General features: G+C 48.1%; 5 non-coding genes across 5 annotated transcripts; all 5 read right to left on the bottom strand.

Moving 5' to 3' along the window:
• Positions 1 to 88: 88 nt before the first annotated feature.
• On the bottom strand, positions 89 to 167 carry LOC143271329 (small nucleolar RNA SNORD115). The gene has a single exon (XR_013048550.1). It is a non-coding gene; the product is annotated as a small nucleolar RNA SNORD115 (small nucleolar RNA).
• A 4,586-nt stretch (positions 168 to 4,753) lies between these two features.
• On the bottom strand, positions 4,754 to 4,832 carry LOC143271330 (small nucleolar RNA SNORD115). The gene has a single exon (XR_013048551.1). It is a non-coding gene; the product is annotated as a small nucleolar RNA SNORD115 (small nucleolar RNA).
• Positions 4,833 to 7,117: 2,285 nt separating this feature from the next.
• On the bottom strand, positions 7,118 to 7,196 carry LOC143271331 (small nucleolar RNA SNORD115). The gene has a single exon (XR_013048552.1). It is a non-coding gene; the product is annotated as a small nucleolar RNA SNORD115 (small nucleolar RNA).
• A 2,108-nt stretch (positions 7,197 to 9,304) lies between these two features.
• LOC143271339 (small nucleolar RNA SNORD115) lies at positions 9,305 to 9,383 on the bottom strand. Its single transcript, XR_013048560.1, has one exon. It is a non-coding gene; the product is annotated as a small nucleolar RNA SNORD115 (small nucleolar RNA).
• A 1,758-nt stretch (positions 9,384 to 11,141) lies between these two features.
• Positions 11,142 to 11,220, bottom strand: LOC143271332 (small nucleolar RNA SNORD115). Its single transcript, XR_013048553.1, has one exon. It is a non-coding gene; the product is annotated as a small nucleolar RNA SNORD115 (small nucleolar RNA).
• Between the last annotated feature and the right edge of the window lie 961 nt (positions 11,221 to 12,181).

Below are 12,181 nucleotides of genomic sequence, written 5' to 3' on the forward strand. Positions count from 1 at the left end.
CAGGGCTTCGGGAAGCAGGGCCTGCGAATTGGGCCTCAAGGAAGCCACAAGGCGACCAGGCACCTGTTTCTCCCCTGCCCTGCAGCCTGGGCCTCAGCGTAATCCTATTGAGCATGATTTTTATGTCATCATCTCTCTTCGTGACATAGGTTTGTCATCATAGACCCAGGTCTCCGGAGAGCACAGGTACACATGCGTTTAGGACACAAACAAGATTGCTTACCAGGGCTGCCAGTGCTGATGAGGGCCTTGGCTGTGAGAAGGTTAGGCCCAAAGGTCACCTCGGCCTGGTGAACTCTGCTTCAAGGGATGCAGCAGAATGAGTTCTCTTCTTCCTAAGGGCACCTTTTTGGGAGGAAGAGAGGGGAGGATGTCAGGGCACTCTTGGGATGGGCCACTGATGACACTGCACGGTCTGAGGGATCATGGGACCATGGTCTGAACACATGACCAGGTTTAGTAAATCTCTGGCTCTTGGAACATCAAAGAGTGACTCCTGCCACACAGGAAGTGATAGGTGTCTTTCTGGCCCGCCCAAATTTTAACTTGAGTTTTTCAGTAAGGGCACCTTTCCCCTTGTGCTCTGACTTTGAGACTTAGACTGATGACAATTGTCAAGGCACTATACAGGGCTAATTAAATCTTTTTTCCTAGTGATTCTTGCCTTGTCCCCACCAAGTCAGAGAACTGTCATCAGTTTTCTGTGGTAGAGCACCATATATATGTATATATAATGGCTGATACCCACAGATAAATCAATTCATATAACAATCAATTCTACCCGGGGCGTCATTTGCTGGTCTCCAGCCTGTGTCACATGCCTGGTCTACACCCCTGGGGAAAATCCACATCACAGTGCTCACAGAAGTCTGTTTTCAGAGCTTTGTGGGATATGCATGGAGCTTAAATTCGTTGGGAACGCCTACATTTGGGAGGCTCTGAAAAAATTCAGGGCTCTTGGCCTCGTGGCCAGGAAGAGATTGCATTCCCTGAAACACACTCTCGCCTTGGCAGTTGGAGACTGATGCATGGGAGGTCAATCAAGTTGCCTCTCTAAGTCACATGGGGAGGGAACGCTTTGTGGGTCCAGTCCAGCAGTAGAATGTTCCAGATGTCCCTAAGTCTGATATGCCCAAGATGTAGGTATGGTTCAGCGGGTGCCCTAGGCTGTGCCAGATGGCCCTTCCTGAAAGCCCCTTCGTGAAGTACGTGGGTCTCATTCCTTGTGTCACAATGTGACCTTGAAGGTCTTTCTCTGCCCATCCCAAACTGTTTGGGAGGTCCAAAGAAAAAACTAGGCTGGGGGTGGGGTTCAATTGCAGGTTAACGTGCACTATCCCCGTGCTTTGACCCAGAGATGCCCTGGTCCTCCTGGCTCCACCTATGGGTGTTGCACTGAAGTCCCTGATCAGTGGCTCCTCTCCAATTCCCTTGCAATTGTCCAGGACAGTGTATACATTTGGAATTGCCATTCCGCACCCACAGGTTGGAGCGCTAGAAGTTTGTGCTGTGGATATTGTTCTATACAAATAAAACACTGGTGGCCAGTGATGAGGCAGGAAGTAGGTGGGACAAGGAGAGAGGAGAATTCTGGGAAGCAGAAGGCTGAGGGGAGAGACACAGCAGCCACGGCCAGGAGAGGCAACCTGTAAAGACGCCGGTAAGCCACCAGCCACGTGGCAAGGTATAGATTTATAAAAATGGGTTAATTTAAGATAAAAAACAGTAAGCAGAAAGCCTGCCATGGCCATACAGTATATAAGTGATATAAGCGTCTGAGTGATTATTTTATAAGTGGATTGTGGGACTGCGGGGCTTGGGGAACCTGGAGAGAATCCCTCCAGCTCCAAATGGCGCCCAACGGCTCGAGCTTCCACCTTAAACCTGACAATATTTAATATCCAATTCTAAACAGAGCCAAAACCAGGTTCCTGCTTCTTGTCTCATATGAACAGCTAGACCGCGCAAAACGCGGGTTTGAACACTGGCGGGTTCCTGGCGTGTGTGTTTGACCGGCAGTATGGTGGCAATGAGGCGTCTACCAGCGGCACATTAAGCTGTGTGGTAGATTTAAAAGAGGTTTCTGGGCTACACGCTGCTTTGATAAAAGCTTAGACCCACTATTTCTGAGACCTGATGACTCCCAGAGCTGGCGGAAAATGTACCACTGCCATGTTGGACAGCTAAAGTGGGTGGAGCCAGCAGCCACAGCGCAGTTTCAGTCTTAGAATGGTACAGTTTAAAACAATAGGCTCAAGGCTCAAGGTAATATAAAAAATAAGCCACGTAACGATGGCTACCACACAGAAAATCTGGATTATGTTGTCTTTGATATTTGTAACTGAAGAAAAACATTTGATTACAAAAGCTGTTGAGTTATGCCAAAATGTATATTTTAAAGGTACCTTGACTTCAAAATTTGGATTTAAGGATATGTTGCTTTGGAAAAGAGGTTCTGCTTTTGTTTCCACAGAAAGCCAGAGGCTATGGATTTGTTCCAGATTAAGATACATCAGGTTTCAACAGCCAAGACCCCCTGAAAGGTCTCCGATGACACCATGGCCCAGATGATCCAGCATCCAGAGCGGTTTCAAGGCAACTGGTTCAAACAATACAGCCTCACGGACTACCCCATAGGTCTAAAATTTTCTTTACATCCCCATAAGATACAGCGCCCCCCTCCAGCAGAAAGTAGTAAGAGATGCTACGCCCAAATTCCCAAATATACCAAGCTGCCTTTAGAGGTGGAATTGGCTCACTCCTCCTCTAAACCCAGACATATTACTTTAAAAAAAAATGGTTAGACAATTCTTATGTCCCAAATCAGAAGAGCCCTCTGGTGTGGGACAGAGAAAACCAATATTTTTATTTAAAACAGATTGATTATAAATGTGATCTCTTTCTAAAAAAGAAAAGGGGATATAATATAGATATATAGGAGGATATAGAGATGATAAGATAAAAGGATAGATTAATTAACCTACTTTTAAAGAACAACTTGTTTAAAATGTTTTACATTGGTATAGATTTTAGTTTATGTTTAAAATGTTTTACATTGGTATGGATTTTAGTTTATTGATACAAACTTGAAGATAATATTGTTATACTGTGTATATATATATTTCTATTCTTTTTTGAGGTATTATGTTTATGTAACTCATTTAAAATTGTAATGGATAATTAAAAAATAGATTAATAATTAGTCATCTATGATAATCATATCTGTAGCCATGTTAGTTAAGTTTTCTAGGTATACATAGATATATTTCAGATAGATAGGTAATCTTCAAACACTTCATAGACCTACAGAATATGGCATTTAAATAACTTAAAATTCTGTTGATGTGAGACACAATTGCTCCTGGCTGCACCAATTGATCCCGAGAGAATGTTGGGCTTCTAAGACATTTCCATTTGGAAGTTTGTCTTTTTGGCACAAAATGGCCTACTGGGCAAAGAACTGCCCTTGCCTTGATGGCTGACAGTACAAATGCAATGCTGTCCTTTCTGGACAAGCGGGACACAAGGAAAGTGACCACTGTACTCTGCCAAGACAGGGTAAGATGGTCTCTCAAAATTCCTGCTTCTGAAAATGGTCTGTCAGATATTCTAGGCCTGTAGCCAATCTGAATGCACCAACAATGCTGAGAAACATTAGGTGACTGTCCATGCTGCCAGCTGTCTTGGTCTACTCTTGCAAGATTCCCGAAAATTGCTTACATCCATCTACCATTTCTCAGGTACCATTATGTTCCTTCTCAGGTCTTTGATGTGGTTGAAAACTAGATAATTGTAATTTCCTCAGTTATGATAAAAGATAAGTTAGATATAAAACCTTAAACTCACAAATATAAGATAGATAGGACATCTTCTTTAATATTGTAACTCTAATTCTTCCTCGGTAATTGTTTTGTTATATATAATTTTACCATGTTAAAGTTAAAACCTTCCTTTTTAAAAAAAAAGAAAGAAAAGAGGGCAAGTGCTGTAGATATTGTTCTATATAAATAAAACACTGGTGGCCAGTGATGAGGCAGGAAGTAGGTGGGACAAGGAGAGAGGAGAATTCTGGGAAGCGGAAGGCTGAGGGGAGAGACACAGCAGCCACGGCCAGGAAAGGCAACCTGTAAAGACGCCGGTAAGCCACCAGCCACGTGGCAAGGTATAGATTTATAAAAATGGGTTAATTTAAGATAAAAAACAGGTAGCAGAAAGCCTGCCACGGCCATACAGTTTATAAGTGATATAAGCGTCTGAGTGATTATTTTATAAGTGGATTGTGGGACTGCGGGGCTTGGGGAAACTGGAGAGAAGCCTCCAGCTACAAGTTTGCCGCCTTCAGGCCAGAGCCTGGAGGCCTTGCTTCCAAGGTGGAAAGGTTCTTGGTGTTTCAGAGGCCTTAGAAGGCGAGGGCACACGATGTTTAGAGATCCCAGCCCTTGGTTTGATATTTCCAGTTACCTGAAATGTGCCAGGATCCTGCGGGCTCTGAAATGGCCTCCCGGGTCACTGAAAGACAGCAGAAGAGACAGGGACATGAGCAGCGTGTTGGCCGCTAAAGCCTTGCCCGAGGCTAGACAGTCACACCAGGTGCTTTGGAATGGAGCCCTGAGGGCTCTCCTAGGTATGTGCACCTGGATAGCTTGGGTTCCCCAGGAGGGGAAACAGGGCTTCGGGAAGCAGGGCCTGCGAATTGGGCCTCAAGGAAGCCACAAGGCGACCAGGCACCTGTTTCTCCCCTGCCCTGCAGCCTGGGCCTCAGCGTAATCCTATTGAGCATGATTTTTATGTCATCATCTCTCTTCGTGACATAGGTTTGTCATCATAGACCCAGGTCTCCGGAGAGCACAGGTACACATGCGTTTAGGACACAAACAAGATTGCTTACCAGGGCTGCCAGTGCTGATGAGGGCCTTGGCTGTGAGAAGGTTAGGCCCAAAGGTCAGCTCGGCCTGGTGAACTCTGCTTCAAGGGATGCAGCAGAATGAGTTCTCTTCTTCCTAAGGGTACCTTTTTGGGAGGAAGAAAGGGGAGGATGTCAGGGCACTCTTGAGATGGGCCACTGATGACACTGCACGGTCTGAGGGATCATGGGACCATGGTCTGAACGCATGACAAGGTTTAGTAAATCTCTGGCCCTTGGAACATCAAAGAGTGACTCCTGCCACACAGGAAGGCATAGGTGTCTTTCTGGCCCGCCCAAATTTTAACTTGAGTTTTTCAGTAAGGGCACCTTTCCCCTCGTGCTGTGACTTAGAGACTTAGACTGATGACAATTGTCCAGGCACTATACAGGGCTAATTAAATCTTATTTCCTAGTGATTCCTGCCTTGGCCCCATCAAGTCAGAGACCTGTCATCAGTTCTCTGTGGTAGAGCACCATATATATGTATATATAATGGCTAATACCCACAGACAAATCAATTCATATAACAATCAATTCTACCCGGGGCGTCATTTGCTGGTCTCTAGCCTGTGTCACATGCCTGGTCTACACCCCTGGGGAAAATCCACATCACAGTGCTCACAGAAGTGTGTTTTCGCCGGGCGGTGGTGGCGCACGCCTTTAATCCCAGCACTCGGGAGGCAGAGGCAGGTGGATCTTTGTGAGTTCGAGGCCAGCCTGGGCTACCAAGTGAGTTCCAGGAAAGACGCAAATCTACACAGAGAAACCCTGTCTCGAAAAACAAAAAAAAAAAAAAAAAAAAAAGAAGTGTGTTTTCAGAGCTTTGTGGGATATGCATGGAGCTGAAATTCTTGGGAATGCCTACATTTGGGAAGCTCTGAAAAAATTCAGGGCTCTTGGCCTCGTGGCCAGGAAGAGATTGCATTCCCTGAAACACACTCTCGCCTTGGCAGCTGGAGACTGATGCATGGGAGGTCAATCAAGTTGCCTCTCTAAGTGACATGGGGAGTGAACGCTTTGTGGGTCCAGTCCAGCAGTAGAATGTTCCAGATATCCCTAAGTTCGATATGCCCATGTTGTAGGCCGGGTTCACCGGGTGCCTAGGGTATGTCAGATGGCCCTTCCTGAAAGCCCCTTCGTGAAGGACGTGGGTCTCATGCCTTGTGTCACAATGTGACCTTGAAGGTCTTTCTCTGCCCATCCCAAAATGTTTGGGAGGTCCAAAAAAAACTAGGCTGGGGGTGGGTTTCAAGTGAAAGTTAACTTGCATTATCCCCGTGCCTTGACCCAGTGACGCCCTGGTCCTCCTGACTCCACCCATGGGTGTTGCACTGAAGTCCCTGATCAGTGGCTCCTCTCCAATTCCCTTGGAATTGTCCAGGACAGTGTATACATTTGGAATTGCCTTTTAGCACCCACAGGTTGGAGGGCTAGAAGTTTGTGCTGTGGATATTGTTCTATATAAATAAAACACTGGTGGCCAGTGATGAGGCAGGAAGTAGGTGGGACAAGGAGAGAGGAGAATTCTGGGAAGCAGAAGGCTGAGGGGAGAGACACAGCAGCCACGGCCAGGAGAGGCAACCTGTAAAGACGCTGGTAAGCCACCAGCCACGTGGCAAGGTATAGATTTATAAAAATGGGTTAATTTAAGATAAAAAACAGTTAGCAGAAAGCCTGCCATGGCCATACAGTTTATAAGTGATATAAGCGTCTGAGTGATTATTTTATAAGTGGATTGTGGGACTGCGGGGCTTGGGTAAGCTGGAGAGAAGCCCTCCAGCTACAAGTTTGCCGCCATCAGCCCAGAGCCTGGAGGCCTTGCTTCCAAGGTGGAAAGGTTCTTGGTGTTTCAGAGGCCTTAGAAGGCGAGGGCACACGATGTTTAGAGATCCCAGCCCTTGGTTTGATATTTCCAGTTACCTGAAATGTGCCAGGATGCTGCGGGCTCTGAAACTGCATCCCGGGTCACTGAAAGACAGCAGAAGAGACAGGGACATGAGCAGCGTGTTGGCCGCTAAAGCCTTGCCCGAGGCTATACAGTCACACCAGGTGCTTTGGAATGGAGCCTGAGGGCTCTCCTAGGTATGTGCACCTGGATAGCTTGGATTCCCCAGGAGGGGAAACAGGGCTTCGGGAAGCAGGGCCTGCGAATTGGGCCTCAAGGAAGCCACAAGGCGACCAGGCACCTGTTTCTCCCCTGCCCTGCAGCCTGGGCCTCAGCGTAATCCTATTGAGCATGATTTTTATGTCATCATCTCTCTTCGTGACATAGGTTTGTCATCATAGACCCAGGTCTCCGGAGAGCACAGGTACACATGCGTTTAGGACACAAACAAGATTGCTTACCAGGGCTGCCAGTGCTGATGAGGGCCTTGGCTGTGAGAAGGTTAGGCCCAAAGGTCAGCTCGGCCTGGTGAACTCTGCTTCAAGGGATGCAGCAGAATGAGTTCTCTTCTTCCTAAGGGCACCTTTTTGGGAGGAAGAAAGGGGAGGATGTCAGGGCACTCTTGGGATGGGCCACTGATGACACTGCACGGTCTGAGGGATCATGGGACCATGGTCTGAACACATGACCAGGTCTAGTAAATCTCTGGCTCTTGGAACATCAAAGAGTGACTCCTGCCACACAGGAAGTGATAGGTGTCTTTCTGGCCCGCCCAAATTTTAACTTGAGTTTTTCAGTAAGGGCACCTTTCCCCTTGTGCTCTGACTTTGAGACTTAGACTGATGACAATTGTCAAGGCACTATACAGGGCTAATTAAATCTTTTTTCCTAGTGATTCTTGCCTTGTCCCCACCAAGTCAGAGAACTGTCATCAGTTTTCTGTGGTAGAGCACCATATATATGTATATATAATGGCTGATACCCACAGATAAATCAATTCATATAACAATCAATTCTACCCGGGGCGTCATTTGCTGGTCTCCAGCCTGTGTCACATGCCTGGTCTACACCCCTGGGGAAAATCCACATCACAGTGCTCACAGAAGTCTGTTTTCAGAGCTTTGTGGGATATGCAGGGAGCTTAAATTCGTTGGGAACGCCTACATTTGGGAGGCTCTGAAAAAATTCAGGGCTCTTGGCCTCGTGGCCAGGAAGAGATTGCATTCCCTGAAACACACTCTCGCCTTGGCAGTTGGAGACTGATGCATGGGAGGTCAATCAAGTTGCCTCTCTAAGTCACATGGGGAGGGAACGCTTTGTGGGTCCAGTCCAGCAGTAGAATGTTCCAGATGTCCCTAAGTCTGATATGCCCAAGATGTAGGTATGGTTCAGCGGGTGCCCTAGGGTGTGCCAGATGGCCCTTCCTGAAAGCCCCTTCGTGAAGTACGTGGGTCTCATTCCTTGTGTCACAATGTGACCTTGAAGGTCTTTCTCTGCCCATCCCAAACTGTTTGGGAGGTCCAAAGAAAAAACTAGGCTGGGGGTGGGGTTCAATTGCAGGTTAACGTGCACTATCCCCGTGCTTTGACCCAGAGACGCCCTGGTCCTCCTGGCTCCACCTATGGGTGTTGCACTGAAGTCCCTGATCAGTGGCTCCTCTCCAATTCCCTTGCAATTGTCCAGGACAGTGTATACATTTGGAATTGCCATTCCGCACCCACAGGTTGGAGCGCTAGAAGTTTGTGCTGTGGATATTGTTCTATACAAATAAAACACTGGTGGCCAGTGATGAGGCAAGAAGTAGGTGTGACAAGGAGAGAGGAGAATTCTGGGAAGCAGAAGGCTGAGGGGAGAGACACAGCAGCCACAGCCAGGAGAGGCAACCTGTAAAGACGCCGGTAAGCCACCAGCCACGTGGCAAGGTATAGATTTATAAAAATGGGTTAATTTAAGATAAAAAACAGTTAGCAGAAAGCCTGCCACGGCCATACAGTTTTTAAGTGATATAAGCGTCTGAGTGATTATTTTATAAGTGGATTGTGGGACTGCGGGGCTTGGGTAAGCTGGAGAGAAGCCCTCCAGCTACAAGTTTGCCGCCATCAGCCCAGAGCCTGGAGGCCTTGCTTCCAAGGTGGAAAGGTTCTTGGTGTTTCAGAGGCCTTAGAAGGCGAGGGCACACGATGTTTAGAGATCCCAGCCCTTGGTTTGATATTTCCAGTTACCTGAAATGTGCCAGGATGCTGCGGGCTCTGAAACTGCATCCCAGGTCACTGAAAGACAGCAGAAGAGACAGGGACATGAGCAGCGTGTTGGCCGCTAAAGCCTTGCCGGAGGCTATACAGTCACACCAGGTGCTTTGGAATGGAGCCTGAGGGCTCTCCTAGGTATGTGCACCTGGATAGCTTGGATTCCCCAGGAGGGGAAACAGGGCTTCGGGAAGCAGGGCCTGCGAATTGGGCCTCAAGGAAGCCACAAGGCGACCAGGCACCTGTTTCTCCCCTGCCCTGCAGCCTGGGCCTCAGCGTAATCCTATTGAGCATGATTTTTTTGTCATCATCTCTCTTCGTGACATAGGTTTGTCATCATAGACCCAAGTCTCCGGAGAGCACAGGTACACATGCGTTTAGGACACAAACAAGATTGCTTACCAAGGCTGCCAGTGCTGATGAGGGCCTTGGCTGTGAGAAGGTTAGGCCCAAAGGTCAGCTCTGCCTGGTGAACTCTGCTTCAAGGGATGCAGCAGAATGAGTTCTCTTCTTCCTAAGGGCACCTTTTTGGGAGGAAGAAAGGGGAGGATGTCAGGGCACTCTTGGGATGGGCCACTGATGTCACTGCACGGTCTGAGGGATCATGGGACCATGGTCTGAACGCATGACAAGGTTTAGTAAATCTCTGGCCCTTGGAACATCAAAGAGTGACTCCTGCCACACAGGAAGTGATAGGTGTCTTTCTGGCCCGCCCAAATTTTACTTGAGTTTTTCAGTAAGGGCACCTTTCCCCTTGTGCTCTGACTTTGAGACTTAGACTGATGACAATTGTCAAGGCACTATACAGGGCTAATTAAATCTTTTTTCCTAGTGATTCCTGCCTTGTCCCCACCAAGTCAGAGAACTGTCATCAGTTTTCTGTGGTAGAGCACCATATATATGTATATATAATGGCTGATACCCACAGATAAATCAATTCATATAACAATCAATTCTACCCGGGGCGTCATTTGCTGGTCTCCAGCATGTGTCACATGCCTGGTCTAAACCCCTGGGGAAAATCCACATCACAGTGCTCACAGAAGTCTGTTTTCAGAGCTTTGTGGGATATGCATGGAGCTTAAATTCGTTGGGAACGCCTACGGTTGGGAGGCTCTGAAAACAATCAGGGCTCTTGGCCTCGTGGCCAGGAAGAGATTGCATTCCCTGAAACACACTCTCGCCTTGGCAGTTGGAGACTGATGCATGGGAGGTCAATCAAGTTGCCTCTCTAAGTCACATGGGGAGGGAACGCTTTGTGGGTCTAGTCCAGCAGTACAATGTTCCAGATGTCCCTAAGTCAGATATGCCCAAGATGCAGGTCGTGTTCAGCTGGTGCCCTAGGGTGTGCCAGATGACCCTTCCTGAAAGCCTCTTCATGAAGGACGTGGGTCTCATGCCTTGTGTCACAATGTGACCTTGAAGGTCTTTCTCTGCCCATCTCAAACTGTTTGGGAGGTCCAAAGAAAAAACTAGGCCGGGGCTGCGGTTCAAGTGAAGGTTAACTTGCACTTTTCCCGTACCTTGACCCAGAGACGCCCTGGTCCTCCTGGCTCCACCTATGGGTGTTGCACTGAAGTCCCTGATCAGTGGCTCCTGTCCAATTCCCTTGGAATTGTCCAGGACAGTGTATACATTTGGAATTGCCATTCGGCACCCACAGTTTGGAGGGCTAGAAGTTTGCCGCCATCAGGCCAGAGCCTGGAGGCCTTGCTTCCAAGGTGGAAAGGTTCTTGGTGTTTCAGAGGCCTCTGAAGGCGAGGGCACACGATGTTTAGAGATCCCAGCCCTTGGTTTGATAATTCCAGTTACCTGTAATGTGCCAGGATGCTGCGGGCTCTGAAACGGCATCCCGTGTCACTGAAAGACAGCAGAAGAGACAGGGACATGAGCAGCGTCTTGGCCGCTAAAGCCTTGCCCGAGGCTATACAGTCACACCAGGTGCTTTGGAATGGAGCCCTGAGGGCTCTCCTAGGTATGTGCACCTGGATAGCTTGGATTCCCCAGGAGGGGAAACAGGGCTTCGGGAACCAGGGCCTGCGAATTGGGCCTCAAGGAAGCCACAAGACGACCAGGCACCTGTTTCTCCCCTGCCCTGCCGCCTGGGCCTCAGCGTAATCCTATTGAGCATGATTTTTATGTCATCATCTCTCTTCGTGACATAGGTTTGTCATCATAGACCCAGTTCTCTGGAGAGCACAGCTACACATGCGCTTAGGACACAAACAAGATTGCTTACCAGGGCTGCCAGTGCTGATGAGGGCCTTGGCTGTGAGAAGGTTAGGCCCAAAGGTCAGCTCGGCCTGGTGAACTCTGCTTCAAGGGATGCAGCAGAATGAGTTCTCTTCTTCCTAAGGGCACCTTTTTGGGAGGAAGAAAGGGGAGGATGTCAGGGCACTCTTGAGATGGGCCACTGATGACACTGCACGATCTGAGGGATTATGGGACCATGGTTTGAACGTATGACAAGTTGTAGTAAATCTCTGGCAATTGGAATATCAAAGAGTGACTCCTGCCACACAGGAGGGATAGGTTTCTTTCTGCCCTGCCCAAATTTTAACTTGAGTTTTACAGTAAAGTCACCTTTCCCCTCGAGCTCTGACTTTGAGACTTAGACTGAGGACAATTGTCCAGGCATTATACAGGGTTAATTAAATCTTTATTCCTTGTGATTTTGCCTTGGCCCCACCAAGTCAGAGAGCTGTCATCAGTTCTCTGTGATAGAGCACTCTATATGTGTATAAATAATGGCTGATACCAACTGACAAATTAATCCATAAAAAAATCCATTCTACACGGGGCGTCATTTTCTGGGCCCTAGCCTGTGTCACATGCCTGGTCTACACCCCTGGGGAAAATCCACATCAAAGTCCTCACAGAAGTGTGTTTTCAGAGCCTTGTTCGATATGCATGGAGCTGAAATTCTTTGGGAACGCCTTCGGTTGGGAGGCTCTGAAAACAATCAGGGCCCTTGCCTCGAGGCCAGGAAGAGATTGCCTTCCCTGAAACACACTCTCACCTTGGCAGCTGGGGACTGATGCATGGGAGGTCAATCAAGTTGCCTCTCTAAGTCACATGGGGAGGGAGCGCTTTGTGGGTCCAGTCCAGCAGTAGAATGTTCCAGATGTCCCTAAGTCCGATATG

The sequence above is a fragment of the Peromyscus maniculatus genome, chromosome 1 (genome assembly GCF_049852395.1).
Source record: "Peromyscus maniculatus bairdii isolate BWxNUB_F1_BW_parent chromosome 1, HU_Pman_BW_mat_3.1, whole genome shotgun sequence".
NCBI classification, from domain to species: domain Eukaryota; kingdom Metazoa; phylum Chordata; class Mammalia; order Rodentia; family Cricetidae; genus Peromyscus; species Peromyscus maniculatus.